The sequence below is a fragment of the Cyanistes caeruleus genome, chromosome 3, assembly GCF_971803275.1.
Source record: "Cyanistes caeruleus chromosome 3, bCyaCae1.hap1.1, whole genome shotgun sequence".
Lineage (NCBI taxonomy): Eukaryota > Metazoa > Chordata > Aves > Passeriformes > Paridae > Cyanistes > Cyanistes caeruleus.
Genome location: NC_141703.1, coordinates 67548829 through 67567958, shown reverse-complemented (window position 1 = coordinate 67567958; position 19130 = coordinate 67548829). Strand labels below are relative to the sequence as shown.

Here is a 19130-nt window from a genome sequence, read left to right as displayed (position 1 = left end):
CAAGGTGAAAAACCTTTGTGGTCATATTGCAACAGTCTGTGCATTGTGCCTGCGTGTGTTGCATTAATAACCAGTCATTGGAACAAGTTGATATTTTTGCCCTATCTGATATGCAGCCTGTTATCTTTGATGTATTTAATGAAGTCTCACAGTTCAGTAAGTTGTACATAGATAGTGCACATACCAAAAAAAACCCACCGTGGGCATGGCTGATAGATCAACCTATTTCAGTCCATGCTTTCTGTCCTAGCATAACTTAAGTGACTTCATGCTTTCAGTGTGCCTACTTTCAATAAACTGACCAGCTTAGTTTATGTAACTGTCAAAGAGGGCAAGAGTCATTGCAGTTCATTTGTCATTCCTCATCTCCTCCAGCTGTGCATAAATTCGTGTAAGTTAAAAGTAGATTTGGGGACTTTCTGGAGTTAATGTTACTGGGTTGTGATCGCCATTTCATATCTGAAAAGACTCTGAGGTCTCTGTGTAAATACTTATTTTTATTCTTTTATATGTAGTCAGTTAAACTCAGAAGTTAAAGTTGCCTCTGAATTATAGGCATTCTGGTGACCAACTAGGGCATGATACTGTGTAATGCAATTCTGTAGCAAATCTCCTTAATTTTTACACAAGATACAGCTAAATGAGCTAAGACTGATCTGTTAGAATTCCTTTTCTTTTTCTCTCTCTTTGCTTGTTTATTTACCAGCTTAAATGCTTTAAAACCATTGTTGTTTCCTGAAGCATATTCAAGTTTTTTGGCATTTGGGGGATGGGGAACAGATTTCAGGGTCTGTCTCTTAGTTTTGTTTGACCCAAGCAAGGCCATGAAAGGGTAACTAATTTTACTGATGTGAGATCTGTATCCTCTCTGGCTGACACCTGCAGCATCTCAAGCAGCACTGGATGCTTGTGTGTGTGTGTGAAGCTAAATCAAGACCCTAAGGCCATGTAAGTGATATAAAGCTGTTACAGCATCCCAGAGCTACAATATTGTAATAATTGTTGACATGTGTCCTCTGAAACGTCTTGAGGAAAAATACTAAGGTCAGAAATTCTATGGCATTTGATGCTCTTAAGGAGGCAAGGAGCATCATTTAATGAACCTTTAAGATGTGGGCTGCCGTACTGGAACTATTTTAAATCCATCTGTATCCTCACTGCTGCTGGAAGGATCAATCCCACTCAACATCACTGAGTGCATTAGGCTTTAACAGCAATTTGGGCTGGGTCCAATTATCATGACAAGTAATCTTTCAGATCAAAAACATCTTAAAATTTGGACTCTAGTCATATCTACCTTTGAATAGATAGTTTTGCTATTTTTAATTTAGTTGAAACTACATTATTTAATTTCCACTTAAACCTATCAGTTACAACCAGAATGTACTGCATCTAATAACTGTCTGGCCTCTTCTTTTCTAAAAGATCTGAAAACTCAGTTTTAAGTTTTAATTAGTGTGTATAGTGCAGATTGCGGTAGGTGTGTTGTTAATCCTTTTTTTTTGTTAAAGATTGAAAATAAATCCACTCTGGCTTGCCTTATATAACCTCACACTTCCGAATATCATCTGTGGAATATTGCTCTACAATTTAAATTAAAAAATCCCCATACTAAGTCTCTATCATTGGGCTACATATGCTTCAGAAAGCCCTATGGATTTCACTACTGGCCAGATGGAAAACTGCGTTAAATAGGAAAATAACACTTTTCACCATGGTCTTGTTTAATATTCATCATAGACGTTTTACTACTTAAACAAAGAGATTATTGAGACTTAGTTGGTGGTCAGAGTGAAAGATAACAAACAGCATTTTTTACATAACAATGTTAAAATAGCCAAATTTGTTCAAGGCAAGATTTTCAAACAGCAGCTTAGTTTATTTGCTGTTTCCTGAAATAAACCATTTCTTCTCTAAAGTATTTCCATATTTTTTTAATAAACTCTTAATTTTCATGCTAAGCTTAACAATAAGGTCTCATTTTAGGATGCTGATATCTTCTAGTACTTCTAGTAGAAATTCTTCAGTATTATCAGTTCCTGTGGTTAGGCTTTTATTTAAATAGCCTGCTTATTTGTGTGAATTGTTACTTTATCATTTAATTTGGAAGTGTAATTTGTGTAGGTAGTCTTGTACATTTCTCCTTTTGGGCTAAAGTTAGAAGAGAAATCTAAACAATTCGAAGTTCAAGTTCTGAAATCTTATAGTCTTAGGTTTGTGTGAAAACCTAAACCAAGGTTTGCCAAGTGAGCTTGGCTGTCTGTGAGACCATCTCTTCAAAGTCTTGTAGTCCAGTTGTGTTGTGATCTGAGAGTCCTGTAATTCATTAGTGGAGTTATAATCCATGGCTGTAAATATTGCAAATTGCATGGGTAGAAATGGCTCCTAATGTCATTTGGTGCATGTGCCATCCAGTGTATGAATGAGGAGATTGAGTCAAGAGCCCAAATTTTGCCTTGTGTGTGGTCGGGATCATCCAATTCTTCGGCAAGCTCTGAGGAGATCACTGAAAGTTAGGGACTTGGTGTTTGTGCAGGAGTAAGGAAGCTGAAGCAGAAGAGGTTTACAGTGTGTATAAGCTGAGCTGTAAGTGTAATCCTAGGGCCCTGTGTTGCTGGTGGAGCAGCTTCTGCTCTCTGAAAGATGTGCATTGTAGTGGTTTATAGTCACATATGGTTAACTGTATTGGGAATGTGTGCATCACTGGCTGGCTCAAAATATGGAGGTGTGATGACCTTGTCACTGATGTACAGGTAAAAGAATTTTAAAAATTCTAGCTACATGCATTTTTCAGTGGTATTTTGAGCCTTCCCCCCAGCACAGCCAACTCCCCCAGTTTAGATAAGTGGTCATGATGCTCTCTTTAGCCAGTTTGAGTCAGCTCTCCCAGTCATGCTCTGTCCCAGCTTTTTGTGTACCTGCTCACTGGCAAAGTATGGGAAACTGAAAAGTCCTTGACTTAGGGTGAGGACTACTTAGCAACAACTGAAACATCACAGCATTATCAACATTGTTCTCGTACTGAATCCAAAACAACAGCACTGTTCCAGCTACTGAGAAGATAATTAACTCCATCTTAGCTGAAACCAAAGGGAGTCTGCTGACGCTTGAAGGTGACACAGAGTTTAGTCCCACACCTCCCAAACAAGAGGAGTGGAGCAGTCTTGGCAGTATCCAGCATCAGCCAACAAACAGCCCCTTTGCCAGACAGTCCTGTGGTCATGTAGCAACTTCCTTTTAACTGTGGTGAAGATAAGGAATGTTTAAGGGAAATATCACACAGTTCGTCATTTTAACCAAGAGCAATATGGGAAAAATATTAAGGACTTACTGGGAAGGGACATGAACTCTATGTGTATATCACAGTTTCTGTGCTGTTAATACTGTAGTTAGATTTTCACATATTAGAGACTCATTAAGATTTTTATATATTATAGAAACCTTAGAAATTGCTGCCAGGATGATAATAAGATGCACAAAAGCATAACTTTAATCAGTGCTCCTTAGAGATCTCAGCAGAGTTATCACACATTGAGCACCTCTGTGAAAAAGCAAGAGTTGGGAAACAAGAAATTTTGGCTCTTCTGCTTCACAAGGTGAAGGGAGAAACCTTGCAGCACTAAAGCATTAAAGATGTCTCTGCTGGATTAATGAGCTACATAAACAATTTTCACAGTCTGGAGGGGAAAGGAAGCATAATTTGTGATGGAACAGCTAAAAGAAGGTGAGAATTAACAGGATCAAGAGTGTTGGAGAAACACAGGGGAAATGGGTGAAGAAAAACCTAATTAGACAAAAAGAAGAGAGAAATTAGAAAAAAATCACTGAAAGGGATGAAATAGCTAGGCCCAAATGAGCTAGAAAAAGATGCATTTTTATATGTATATGTATGTTTAATAACGCTGGAAGGCATAAAGAAGCAGAAAGAAAACATTGAAATGGTATCATACCAAGAAGACTGTCAGATATGACATATTTAAATTAAGATACTTGCTGAAAACAAGTGAAATGGTTCTAAAATTGAAGAGTGAGTTTAAAATTTAGGGGTTTTGGAAGGCCAGCCATTTCCCAGTTTGTGAAACAACCATAGAAGAGCTATTGCATCCAGACATTAAAATCCATTCTGAATTTTGTTAGTTCAAAGCTACATATTTATATTTAGCAGTGAGAGAGGAGTTGGCTGGCTCTTACACAGTTAGCACCTCAGCCTTGCTAAGCAAATTAAAATGTATTGATATCTTGGAAATTGTGTGGGGTTCATGATGTAGTAAGAGAGCCATGTCTATGTTCATGGTACAATAAGTAGAATATTAAGTAATCCAGCGGCTAGGTCTAACATTAGTTTACAGATTCACTGATTAAGACTAGGAGGGGAAGAATAGTGTTGCCATGGTGAAGTCTATATGATAAAAGGCAAGAAGAACAAGCTAGTGAATAATTGATACATGTCTAAGATTAGAAACGATCATTTGCAGTGTGTGCTTTGATGTTCATGCATGCTTTTTACTTTAAAAAAAGCTCAGAGAAACACATTAGCACAGACTATGACAGATTTTTGCATGAGCTTTTAGGTAAAGTACCAATAGCTTACGTGTGGAAGAACACACAAATGTACAGTTACTACAGTGCTAAGATTGAAAATTTGGGCAAAACCCAAAAAGTTCCAAAATGGAAAGCTGTAAGCGTGGGATATATTTGGCCAGCCTGCCTGTATTACTATATTTCTTTAACACAGAAAACAAATAAATAAGAATGTTTATCATAAAATTCAGTAAGATAAGTTGTAACTTTGTGCCTGTGTTCTTATCTCCTTCTGTCATATAATTTTTTTATCTTTAGTTTAGAAGTAATTTAGTAAGATCTCCTAGGCCATCTTGAATTAGGAACAGTAGTTACAAGTCCTGATAAAGCTTAAAAACAAACCTGTTCAAAACATATAAAAATTTGACTGCTCTTGCAAAGGTATCTGAACAAAGTAATGGAAAGCATTATTCTGGGGTAAACCTGTAGATCTGCTAGAGCAAAGAACTGCAGGCATCATGCCTTTATAAACAGTTCTGCTTAATGAATGTGTGAGTTAGTTTTGTAAACGTATGATGGAAACCAGTGATCGTACACAATAGTTCTAAATACAGTCTGTCTGCCCTGCAGCAAACTTTAATTCTCATAAATTCCTTTTTAGAAATCTCAGTAGCAAGAGCTATTTTTCCTTATTAATTAGCCCCTTAAAATAAATAAAATACATGAAGTTGTCTTGTGTAGAACAATCCTGAGGCTGAGGGTGGTTTTTTTTCTGCTTGCAAGCTGAATGAAATTACTCAGGGGGAAAAAAAATTACCAGTATGGATTAGTCTTTGTATAAATACTGCATCATTATTTTTTTTTTCTTTTTTTTTGATGCTTCAAAATTGCAGGGCATTTTAAAGTAATCACTGAAGGAAACATAAAGGAACAAATTAGGTTAATCTCTGGTAAGTTATAAGCAGGTTGTGACCATATACCAAAGCTAGTTCAGTAGTCACTGTGAAATAGTGACAATTGTCAAAGGATAGCATTGAGAGATACTTTAAAGGATGATGGGAAATCATATGGGAAGTATCAGGTTCAATTTTAGTTCATTTACTGCCTAGAATAGATAAGGAGTAGCATACAGCAAGTAACAAAAAATTTGGATTTGTATTACATGATGAGGCACTTGATTTCTTTGATTAACTTATAAAGCTGCACAGACTTCCTGTGCTTTTTTCTGTTGAAAAATAGACAAACTGGCACTGATGATTATAAAGGAATCAAGACATAAAAGCTAAAAGGAAAGGGAGAGGGTTTGGATTCCTTAAACATAGTATGGATAGAGAATCATTAAGGTACATGATACATATAAAACTGATCAGCATTTTTTTTTTTATCAGCTGGTTTGTGGTATGCCTAAATATTCTTATTTTCCACATAGCAATGTATTTTAAGATTGGGGTTTCAGATTAGATTTTTGTTGCCTGTCCCAGAACTGAATCAAGTACATTGGTATTTTATATATTGTTTTATACACACCAGCCATGGTCTTGTGTAGAAGAAACTATTCCAAACTTGTATGCTTTTCATACTTGGATGCATACTTACCTGCACAATGCTTTAAAAATGGATTTATGCAGAAAAGGAAAGAGGCTTTGTGTCTGAAGCAACAATCCATATAGATGCAGAAATAATAATAATAGTTCGTGAGGTCTGTGTTTGCCCCTGTATTCTTCAGTCAGTGTTATATTTGATATTTGGATACATCCTTATTAATTGCAAGAAAAAGGGTAGGATTTTCCAGTACCTTGAAGGTCTTGGATAAACATGTCATTGGGGAGTGTGAACTTGATAAATATACCTTTGAGAGCAGACTGGTGAAGGTTACTTTTTGCAAGAAGGGAATTCTCGCCCAACAATTAAAATAGAAGTGAAAATTATACAGATTGAAAGCTAATAACTGTAATTATCCTCAAAATTAAAAAGCACTTATCTTTTAGGATGGCCCCATCATTAATGAGAGACTCTGCAGTGAATGGCAGCTGTTGTCTGGTCCTTGCCTTCCTGTCCATCCCTTTGAAATGGAACTGAGGACTGCAAAGGTTCCCCTGCAGATGTTGCAGTCGGCAGTTCCTCGCGTGCTGCTCCGAGCCAGGGTCACCGTGTTGGCAGCAGAGGTGCACTTTGTGTCACCAGGCACACACTGTCCTGTGAGGCACTGCTGAATAGAGATGATGTGGGCCAGGTTTGAGATCTACTGGTCAGTTAAAATTATATATCAAAATTACACACAATGAAGGAAAGATGTGCAATTCCATAAAAACAACAGACACTGTAATTTTCCTTAATTAGCTCTCAGAAGTTTCAAAGTAACATCTTGAAAGAAGTGGCAGCATTGAAGTGTGTCTGTTTTTGTGTGAATGTCTCCAACAAGGCAACAATTAAAACTTCCTTTTATAGATGAGTGAAGAGTTAGGCCTGTATTTCTGCTACCTGGTACTTGCTGGTCTTCTATTAGATATTTCCATAGAATTTAGATATGTTTTCCTATGCCTTATTTCCCATATAGGTTGCTAAGCATCAATAAATGAATTCTGCATGTGTCTGTGATTTGCATACAGGGAAACATCATCACAGAAGTTGCATGCATTTGTTAATATTTGCTTCTATTATTTCTTTATAAGTGGTGGTTTGGTTTGATTCAGTTCAGTTTGGGTTGTTTTTCAGAAAGGCAGTACAGAGTATTGCAAATCACAGATATTCTCAAGTTTCCTTCTCAAAACTTGGAGCTGTATCATGTAGTTTTCCCACCTTTTTTACAACAGAGTGGTAAACATTAATCAGAGGCTTCACTGTCAGAAACTAATAGGTCTGGGTCTGTTGAGCATGGTGGAGAAGAGCAACACATTAAGGACTTGCTATTAATACTTTTGAGAAAAGTTTTTTTAATCAAGATTCATGCTCATATAATTTTGTTGGTATAAGTTTTGAACAAGGTATTGTCTGCTTTATTCTGAAGCAGTTTGCTGGCAGCATGATTAATAGTGCTTTGTTGTACAACCAAAAAAAAAGCAATACCGATTTGCAAATATAAAGGCATCCTTACAGATACTTTGTGAATTGTTTAATTTTCCTAAATAAAGTAATTTTTAAAATAATTTTACAACTGAATGTCTGTTCTTAATTTATCTATTGTTTTGGAAATCCTTATGATTCTTGTTCTTGATTTAATTTTTGAGATTGCCATCTGCATGACATCTAGAAAATGCACTCACTAAAAGTATTATTCAGAGCACTCATATTATCAAGTCTAAGCACCTACAGTTTGATTTTTTATTTCTTTTTTTGTATTTTTTTTGCCTTTAAGTATTTCAATAAGCAAATGGGCTGTAAACTGGTTGGTATTACAACTAAAAGTGACTTGCATGCTATTTTTGTTTGTCTTTCTTCTTCATTATTCACTCTAAAGAAGTGTACTTTAAGTTTAAAGACATAAAATATATGGATATGGATAAGTCAATTCTTAGTCAAGGAGAGAGAGACCTTGTTTGGTTCAATTTCCACTCTACTATATCTAAAATGCTAAAGAGTTACTTGAGATGGAAAAAGAAAGAAGTAATGCTGTAGTAAAAAAACTGCCTATTAGTTAGACAAAAAGAAATTTAAACTAAAGAGATGGCTAATTTAATGACATGAAGGGAGAGTACTGGCTGAAGTGGGTGTTTTGTATCTCTTCTTAAACTACTTAGCTGCTGACAAAATATTTGCAGATCATTAAAGGGTCTCTGTAAAACAGGTTTCTGTTCTACATGTTTTGGTAACCATCTTTCAAGTTATTCTTCATGCTTGTGCCTTCAATGGAAGCTGGAAAAGTTCAGGTCTTCATCTTGTTCAGGATGTTGTACAGACTGTATAAGAGTTTCTTCCAGAGTTTATTTATTGAAAGTTTCATGACCCATTGTCTGGACCACTGAATTTGCTTCCATATCTAATTAATCAAAACAGAGTGGGGAGGAAGTTCAGAAAAAGGAAAGTTATTTAATGAAATTCTATTTTAGAGATTGATTTTAATTAAACCTGGCAAAAGAAAAGTAGTAGCCCCTATCTGAATACTATTGCTTCCAGCCCCATTAAAGAAGACTAGTAAAATAAAGATCAGATTTTTGTCCCTAATTAGAGATCTGAGATTTTTAATAAGGGGGTTATTTTTCATATTTTTATTCAAATGGACCTTCACTCTTGCTGTAGTGACCAAACCAACACCTGGTGCACCATTAGAGATGCTTGCAGTAGGAAGCCTTATAGTCACATATAGAATATTCCTTTCCTTCTGAGCAATGAAATGCTTTCTTTTTATTGCTTTGAGACCCCACATTGCTAATGAGGCTGTGGGTTATGTGATCCTTTTCACCAGGAGGAAATCAGGCCTGATGCTGGAAAATCAGATTCTGTCATCCTGCACTTTTTTCTGTCCCACTAGGTCTCTTGTGTTGGCTGTGCTCAAGTTTTCCCAATGAAAATTAAAATATAAATAGTGAAATAGAAGGAGGGTTGGGTTGTTTTGGGTTTTTTTAATATTTTGTTTAATGTTCTACCACAGACATTAGGACTTTTTTTAGAATACTGTCTGATTTGGTCCTTTTTACTTCTTAACTCCTTGACAAATGCAAGTTATTCAGGAGTGACAGGCAGTTTTGAGGTGAAATGTATCTAGAACTGTTGGGTTTTGAAACATTCTCTTATGAAATAGTCATGAGAGTTTAGAATGGGATGGTATTTACTGGTGCTAACTCTCAAAGTATTTATCAGTGTGGTGATAGGGTGTACAGTAAGGTGAGTGCTTTGTGACTAATTAGGTAAATGTTAAAGAAGCACGTTATCTTATATATGATTGGTACAAAACAGTCTGCCAAGTTGGGCTCTAGAGACTTTGTAATAACACATCAGAGAATAGTGCCTTCCTGCTGGTATGTTTACAAATCTGTTTCACAGCATGAATGATGCATCTCAACTCTTCATTTAGTCTATTTACTAAATGAGTAGTTCATACTAAATTAGCATTTACTTACTGTGTGAAGCAACATCGTTACCTGAGAAGGCTCCTGTGTAAGAGACATTGTGTTGGGATGAGAGTTATAATAATATATATATAGTGTGTGTATATGTATATATATACATACACTTATAAGTATAAATGAAGAGCAGTACCAGTTGTCTGTGAGAGTATGAGGGGAAAGCACGAGCGCCAGAGCTGCATGTGCAGTGTGAGCTGGACCAGAAGAAATCGTCACGTTGCCTTTCTGAGCTTTTTGCACCAGTTCAGAGCTGTATGCTGCCCAGGCCTGGCCAGGCCAAACCAAACACTCAGAAGAGGAGTTATTTGGGTGGATGTGGGCAACTGATAGAGCTCTGCTCCTTCCAGCCCCCAGACTAAAGGCTTTAGATTGTGCAGCTGCCCCAAAGCAAGCACAGATGTTCCTGGTGGTAGCGTTGCACTCCACAGGCTGGCTGAGTGCATCCCTGCTGCTCGGAAGGTGCGCTTCTCCCCTCTGCATAAATAGTTAAAAAGTGAAAAATGTAACTTTTACATGAATACAAGTGGTCAACATCCCCAGCCAAGCTTATTGTCTCTGTGATACATAATCAGTTCCTGGCCAAATAGAGAAAGACTTTGAATTTGTGGAGGGTGGGAAAATCATTAACTGGAACAATTTTTTATGAACACAAAAGTGATACTATTTTGTGTACCTAAATAGTTTTGGGTAGTTTTGTGGGTTTTTTAATTTGGGGTTTTTTTTTTCATACACTACTCTTTGAAGTACTGGTTTCATTGATTTTTTTCACAGAATGCTTATTTATAAACCTTCAAAATAATGTATTTTAGCCTGTAATTATGCCTATTGTTGACCAGCACAAACTTAGTAAATCAAATTATTAGTAAATTTTATTCCTAAAATTTTCAACAGTATCTTTAATGTTTCCCTTGACTTTTTAAAAAAAATTTAACATCTTGACACAAAAGTACTGGTACTGAACCTTTCTCTGTAAGTATTCAACATACTGAACTATTTAACCAGGAACATTTTTAACAGGATTTTATTGTAAGTGAATATTTTTTCCAGCATTCAGTGGAAAGGGAAGATTAGTTCAAGAATAGCAAAGTATTTACATGATCTTTTGCAGGGATTAACATGTTCTCTGCATGAATTATTTCTCTTAAGAATCATTATCATATTATGATCTCAGAACTAATTACCACTCTGAGTGAGAAATAGTTTAGCTGCTTTTGATTCGTTCTTCTGTGTTGTTCGTTGCCTTCTTTTCTTAGAAAGTTACATTTCTCGTGAAAAAAGTGCTTATTTCCCCTTGCACTTCCCGTTCCTTTCTCTCTTTTTATTTTTATTCCTCCACCTTTAGTTGCAAAATGTGACTGGTGCAGTTGCTGTTTTGGACCCCACCCTTAGGGTTGCTAGGCAGTCGAACGTGGTTGCATAAGTAACCTGTTACTGAGCAGGCTGCTACAGCCCTAATCAGCCACCTAATGACAGCCAAGTCCTAAAGGAAGTAACTCCTACCATTTACTGTTTGGATCCAGACCTTTTAAACATGTCAAAAATGAAGCATCGAATTTGTTTTAAAAAAACAAAACAGATAAAGAGAAAGAAATCTGCTAACAGAAACTAGTGTAAAGCAAGAATATAAATGCCTGAAAATAACTGTCAGAATAGCAGCTCCTGAAAGTGGAAAATGCAAGAGCTCTATTGGGGTTTTTTTTCAGTTTTGAGGTTTGGGTATGTGGATTCAGTCTGGGTTCACCTCTGGCTTCTTGGACTGGTTAGTCAGTGACCTCGAGTGAACTGCATAGATTTTGTGAGATAGTTTCTAGTTTGTTCTGTGCAATAAATATTTCACTCTAATAATTCATATCTTGACATTCCAAATCAAACTGATCTCTCCATCCCAGTGAAGTGGTATAGTATAAATTACCCAAAGTAGAAGCATGCGTGTAAATATTTGAAATAGGGTAGTAATGCTTTCTGACAAATAGTACTACAGATTTGTTTGGTAAAAAGTTTGTATGCATTTCTGCGTGTTCTGGAGATTGTTATCAAACGGATCATTGTTTATTAGCACCATCTTAAAGTTGATAAACACTGAAATATTAGGAGATATTCATATGAAGCTGCATGTGGGAAAGAAGAGAAGCAGAGAGCAGAGCCTGGAAGGGTGGTGAGACAGTGGCTATGAATTTCAGGTGAGCAGACAAAATACTGTGAAAACAAAACTATGACACAAAACTGTAGAGAGGTTAAGAGGCAGTGAAAGGAGCAGGTTTGCAATAGCTGATGACATTTTTGAGAATACATTATTCCTTGTCATTAAGATCAGCGAAGAAAAGCCCTTTTGTTGTTTCTTTGGGCTCTGGCCAGTGTTGGCTTTGCCGTAGGGAGATAAAGTGGGCAGTTACTCAGCCGCTCAGCTGGTGGAAGCAGACAGACAGCTCCGTAAGATCTAGTTGTGTCCTGCCTCCCCTCTGCTTGTGGCTCTTCTTGAGTGGTGGTTCAAGGACTGTGAGATGGCCAGGCAGCAGATCTTTGCCTCTTGCTGCACAGCCAGGCATGGGCTGCTCTCCCCTGTTCTCACACACTGAGGGGCCAGAAAGGACCAGGCAGCCCCAATAACCACCCTGGGTGGTTTTTCTCGGAAGCAGCTATACCACCCCTACCTCCCCCAGCACCATGGGAGCACAGCCGCTTCTGCATCTCAGCCCTCCTGCTTCCTCCTTCCTCTTCCTCTCTGCTACCCACTGCAACTTCACATCTGCCTTAGCAAAGCTCTGAGCCGGCTTTGCGAAGCAGCTGCCAAGCTTGCTGGGCTAAGGGCCTTTGCTTCTGGAAATTACACCATCTGTCTGTGCACAGTGTATGGAGTTTATATTTAGATCACCTTGTATCTGGCATCTGGACTTTATTCTGTGTGCTTGATGAGACCTGGTTGGGGCACTTTCTTTTGTGGATGATATTCTGCATAATGTATGCATTGTTAGTTCTCAGCAGCCACAGTGAATAATGTTCCATAGAAAGAATTGTTCTTTCTGTAGAGCTGTTATTTCTATTGGTGAGAGCTGCATGCAGGGTGCCATTTATTATTGGTGTTTGTCAGAATAATCAGACACAGACAGGGCTCATAAAGAAGATTTTGCCCTTGAAATTAGATCAATTATAAGTATCTGCAAAGATGGGCTAATTCATGACAGATCCAGCTATACTGAGTAATCTGATATTAAACTATGTTGTGGTATATAGCTGAAGGTTTTATGCATAGGACTGGGTTGCACAGTAGGTTTCTGTTTGCTTTTTATGTATTTATTTCTGTAAAGGAATCTTTGTCGTACCTTTGGGATCCAACAACTGATTTTATTATGAGTGCACAGAGTACCGTGCTGCCTGAAGGCCAACAGAGGGTGCTGGAGTGATGCAGCTCTTACCTTCACTCCTTTTTGTTGGTTTCTGGAGAGCAAGGTGCATTTTGACAAACCTTTTATTTGGTATGTCTTACTGTACAGCTGTGAAGTTACTGCCTTTTTTGTTGTTGTTCATCTATTTTCATAATTTTGATGCTTATAAAGATTATTATACGTTATGAAGATTGTTTCAGGAATGCACGTTTAACAATAATATTTACAATAATAATGTGTAGCTGCTTAGGCATTTTAAAATTTCCTTTACGGCTAAAAAAGATACAAATAAAAATTCTCCCTTTTCAGAAGAAAAGGCTGGGCACAGTGGAAGTATCAATTATTTCTGTGACTTGTGTACACATATTATTGTATATATATTATATAATGATGAAGATGTAGCAAACCACAGGTCTATGAAAGTCATGGTTTGGTGTAAATAATACCTGGGTGGAAATAGGATACTTACAATGGAATTTTTCAAGGAGGATGAATAAAAAGTTGGATAGCATATGATAAATCATTGTGCAACACTTCACAGTTAACCGTACTGTACTCTATTTCAGGTTCCTCATTTTTATTCTTGTTCAGGGTCTGGTTTCCCTCGGTTTGTAGAGGAGACTGTGTCCTTTGTACACTGGACTGAAAAGGTGGCATATCTGCAAAGGGTTGTAATGTTTGGTTTGTGACTGCTTGTTTCAGGTTGTCCCTGTTCTTTGAAGTAGTGTCCATGAAAGTCAGTAATTAGACTGTATTACACAGAGTCTGGTATGGAAAGCTCTTTCTCCCTCTCCTCCTGGCCATTCTCCTCCCCAATAGCACAGGATAATGGCTTCAGGTTACCAGAGACTGAAAAGTGCAATTTGTCACAGGGATATGCATAAGTAGGTGATTACTTCTAACATGCTGTCTCTCCTCAGTGCACAGATGTGATGTATGATGCCTAAGTCTGCTCTCTTGTACTGATGGTGATAACCTGAAGTATTCAATTTAATTGGGATTTCTTTTTATGATTTTAAAACTTGATAACCCATTTTTGACCAAAAGTCTTGTTTGTCTCTGACAGCATCTCACTTCTCAGCAGGGAGATGAAAATAGGATTGTTTCAGTAACCTGTCAGATCTACTGTCTGTCATCCCTATATTATAAAGCCAAAAAGCATCTAAACAATGGAGCCTTATCTTTAAAACACATCTGGAGTATAACATAGAAAAAAAAATACCCAGATCCGCAGAAATTTTGAAGGAGCAGATCTGAGCTGTGACTGCCCTGTCTCTTTGAGAGACTTTACTCAGATGCCACAGTTTGATACTCCTAATGTTCAGGAAACCTGATAAACATGATAGAAGAGAATTATTCAGACTTAGAGTAGTGCTAATTTAAGTGTGGACAGAGGTACTACTGTGTTTTTATAGACATCAGCTGCAAAGGGCTATCCAGAAGGATAAAGGCACTGAAGAGAGAAATCAAGATGTGTAACCCCTTTAATAATGCATGCTGAAGTGGCAAGGGTGGTTCCTGTTGTCAGCGCAAGGGTGGGGAGAGGAGACAGGTTGTAAAACACCCCCATATGAGATAGTCAGCTACTCAGTATCATTTGTTAATATCAGCTCAGTAGATCTTCTAATTACATGCTCTGTCAAACATTTTGTGGAGCTGAACAAATCAAAGGGGAGATGGACTGTCCTGTTTTCTGCCATGGATCTGGATTATTCAGGTGGAGATACACTGTTCAAGAGGCTGCTCTGACAGCATTGTGGCTGTCCAGAGAAGTGTGTCTCTGTCCTTGGAGGTATTCAGTGTTTTGGTTGGACAAGGTCCTGTGTAACTGCACTCCATGTTCAAGGGAGCAAACAAGGTGTCTTGCTCATGTCACAGATCTACATAGCATCATCGCTACTCGAGCTCACAGAGAATATTCAAACTGCCCTCACAGTAATGAGATTCACCTTGGATTTGGTAATTCAGCATTCTGGGCCTCAGGGCATGCCCATCATGGGATGGTGCTCTTTCTGCAAAGTGTGGTATCTGCATCTGCTGCCAATGGTTCTGCAGGTGGTAGTCTCAGCTTCAGAGCCTTTTGGCAGCCACATGTATTTGCACAAAACAGGAATATAGTGTTTCCTGTTCTAATAAGTACCTTGCAGTTATACCCAAATAGATTCCAAAGTGCGTTCCTACCTTTCAGCACCTTTTTTTTTCTTCCGTAGGTTCCGTTCTGTTTGCTTCTGCCTAAGGAATTAACAGTATAAGTCAGTTTTTGCTGTTGCTTGTAGCTTCTGACCAAAAATCTACAAAAAAAGAGTCTAGTTTAAAGTCTAGTTTATAGTTCATACTGTCAGTGTAAAGACAAGTTGTAATTTAAAAGATTTACGACATTGATATATAAATTTTTCCCGCTTGTTTTATGTCTCTATCCAAGAACATGAACTCCTGGTAGGAAGGCATGCAATAATTCTTTTAACGGCATCTGTTATGAAATGTTTGGTAGATAAATACAAATGTTAACATCTTGTTTTAAGACATAGATTTCTTTTAAACATTTTGTTTAATCTGGGGGCGGTAATATATCACATTGGCCAGGTGACTGAGGGTTGGCTGTTATTTTTCCTAGGTAGTTGTGATGGCTCACAAAGCAAAACAGTGATCTCCAGGAAGCAAGCAAGATAGCATCCAGACTGCTTGCAGTTAACCCATCTCTGCCTGAACTAGAAAACTATCTATGAAAATTGCAGAATTAAAGTGTTAAGAAAGATCACTGCTGGAAACTGTTGCTTCAGGGAAAGGTAAGATTTTGCATTAATTATCCAGTCATTATGGATTTACATGAGATTTTTCTGGTAAGACTGATAGTAAATTCTAAATGTATTAATACATTTCTTTATTGAATAGATTTGGCAACTATTCTAAAATTTTTAGGAAATAGTTAAAAGTCTTTTGCATAGGTGTGAGGAATATAAAATACACAGATTGGTATTTGGAAGCTCATGTAAATGTGGTTCTTAGTGAAAAAGATTGTGAGCATAAATTTAAATATTTGGCAATGACAAATTTTGGGTTCTTACGGCCTGACTTTAAATATGAATTTCAAAGCAGTATTAAGTCCATCACATGTGACATGAGACTGTACATACTTTACTACGAATATTTGTGGATTCTTTGTCTTAATATTGTTGAAAGCTGGCAAGCCATTACCAGGAGCTGAAGAAACTTGTGGCTTTTAACTAATCTGATACAGTGCAAGTGTTTAGTTAAAGCCTTCCTGGGGCTGAAATTCCGTATAGCAAAGAATTTTTTTAAATTTTGTAATTTTTTGTAAATGCTGATGCATTGCTGGAAAACAGACGAACAAACATTTTGCACATGTACTAGTTAAAGGATATAAAGTAGCTGCAATTGCTGCCATGCATTTATATATCAAGGAGCCAGGGGAAAAATATACAGCAACATGATTACATCAATGTCCTTTTGAACAAAACAAAGCCTTTCTTTTCCTACTAGAAAGAAGGATGCATTGGTTTTAAACTACTGTTAGGCTGTATTTAGTCCTTCTGTCATAAAAGTAAGATTTCTTGGAGACAATTAATTTTGCTGTGTAATCAGCTATAAGCCACATCAGATTATATTGTTAGCAGAATTTCTTCTGGGGTGCTGGCTTCTATAGTGCTCCCAGTTCTACTCCAGTGGGGACTTAAATATTTCCTTTTGCTTTTAAAGAGCAGTACTATAAAGACTCTTGACAGGGTCACAGCCTTTTCAATTGAATAGTTATGTTATTTTCTTTGTTGATTACTTAAATACAGATATTTCTGTTTCTGCTTTCCTAGATCTTTGGATGATGGTTTTCAGTACATTGGGACAATTATTATAAAGCCATTTATTATTCAGTGCTTATTTTATTTTAATGTAATGTGGTTTTTATCCAAGACTGTGCAGATCAAAACAAGTAAAAGGATGCATTTATGCTGTAGAGCACAGTGATGTGTAAATGTGTGATATGTATTCTGGACGTTTATGATCACTGTGAATATGGTGATTTTCATTGCCTAGAGATAAGCTGTTCTGTGCACCAGAATGTGTATCTTGCAGCTGACATGAAAAGAGCTCCAACTGGCCGAGTCTGTAAGTTGGCTTTGGCTTGAGGTGGGGCTCTAGGACACATCTTCACAGCAGCATGTCCAGTTTCGACCTGGTGCATTGTTGGAACAAGAGGAAATTCCCATGACAGTCACTGAAGGGTGTAAGGGAGACGTCTACCTCTTGTAGACGCAGCCCCAGGAGTCCAGAGCACAACGCCCAGTGCTCCAGACACGAGATTGAGCACCTGTCATTGCACCACGTGGGCCAGCAGGGAAGGGGTGCCTGGTGACTCTGCTCTGGAAAAGTATAACTATTGGAATAACAGGCTGGTAAGCTGGGAAATTCAAGAGCTGTTTCCTAGACTACATTGCAACTTTTTAAGCAAGCTCAGAAAACACTAGATCTGACCACTTTGGGATCAGTTCGCCCATTTTACTGTGCCTTCAGAGAACTGGTTATACTAACGTTTCTCCTTCGTGAAGCAGCTTGAGAAGACACAACCTCTCAGCAGTTAAGCTAATGGCTTCTGAGTGGAAATGGTATCTCATGGCAGCAGGCTTCCCACTCCAATGAATACAAATTTGGCATATTAGCAGGTGTCTTGTAAGCATCCTTGAACTCAGAGACAGAACTGTGTGAATATGCAAATGTATTTGTGGGCTTATATTTTCTAAAGGGAGATGAGACCAAATGGAACAATGAACTATTGTGAAATTTCTTTTACAGTTTTTCTAAACTCCCAAGGAACTGAGGGACTGATTTAGTTCCATTTAACTAGAGCAGTGTTGTTTTTTTAATCACACTGTTTGCATGTCAGAAAAATTAGCAGTACTGAAGTCTGATGAATGTGTGACCTATTACCTTCCCATAGATCTCTCAGGTTTTGGAGGATGTCAGTGCTGGCCTCAACAAGAGAGTGCTAGAGAGAGGAGAGATCATATCTGTTGCTACTCATAAATACAACTGCCTTTCTTTCCTTTATTTATTTTAATACTTCACTCTAAATGTATGCTATTTGTTTCTTTTGCTCTGATGATTTTTTAATCGTATATCTGTCCAGCTGTAGAGTGAGCTCAATTAGTTCTGTGGCTTTGGCTTTCAGAAGTAACAAATTAAAACTGTATTTAGACCCAGCAAGGCATGTGACAAGCTATCTGGCAGTAATCTAGGAATGCAATTAATCGTGTGTAATTATGCACTTTGTTTGCTAGGCTAGAGTTTTAAAATTTTGCAAGGTGGAGACATCACAGGACATAAAAGTTCAACCTTTTTTTTTTTTTTTTTTTAAATACTTTGACTTCATTTATCAGAGTTTGAAAAACTCCTTAATTTCTTCACTCAGCTAGTTGTGAAGCCTGTGTTACCTAGGAAGGTCCTGATTTTTACCTAAGTTGTGATAGCAAGCATTGGTTTACTAAGTGTCAAAGAAAATTGCAGATCCCAGCAGCTGTAAGTTCAGGAAGTTGTTCACCATTTTGATTTCCCTTCTTGGGAGGCCTGGCACTATGGAAGATCCAATTCTCTAACTGCCTAAATGATGTACATATGTGCATGGATTACAGTACTTCACAGACTGGAGAATGAGATATTTAAACAGGTCTGACTGGACTAATACAGGAAAATAAATGAGAGCTAAGTGTCCAAGAATTGAGATGGAACAAAAACATAGCAGTAGTTTTAAAAAATAAAGCAAGGAAAAAAGCCCTAGAGAATGAAAAACTAAAAATAGACTTGTTTTGTTATTTTTAGGCATTCCTGCTGGTTGCATAGAAATCACTGAACTTAAAAGGTCATGCTACCAATGCTCAGTACCTTTCAAGCATTCATTTTAATCTAGTGCAGAGATCCAAATGAAGGCTGACACTTGGAATTTGAGGGAGGCAATATAATTCTGTCCTAATTAAATATATCAGTGTTTCAGCTTGAAATCTGTTCTGGGAAACAGATCAGCATCATGCATCATATTGAAGCCAACAATATTGATACTGACTTGAATCAGGTGATATTTTAGAGCTGATAAGCATTATTTAATATTGCCTAAGAGTGGATTTTGGTTTTTCTTTCATATTAAGGAACTGTTAAT

At 37.4% G+C, this 19130-nt stretch overlaps 1 protein-coding gene across 8 annotated transcripts in view; it reads left to right on the top strand.

The window, feature by feature from the left end:
• The window catches only part of FRY (FRY microtubule binding protein), a 219843-nt gene that overhangs the window by 13142 nt on the left and 187571 nt on the right, over positions 1–19130 (top strand). For all 8 annotated transcript variants that reach the window (XM_086881617.1, XM_086881613.1, XM_086881621.1 and 5 more), the window contains exon 2: positions 15582–15753. The gene's annotated coding sequence lies outside the window, so the exon portion shown is untranslated. The remainder of the gene's footprint in view (positions 1–15581; positions 15754–19130) is intronic.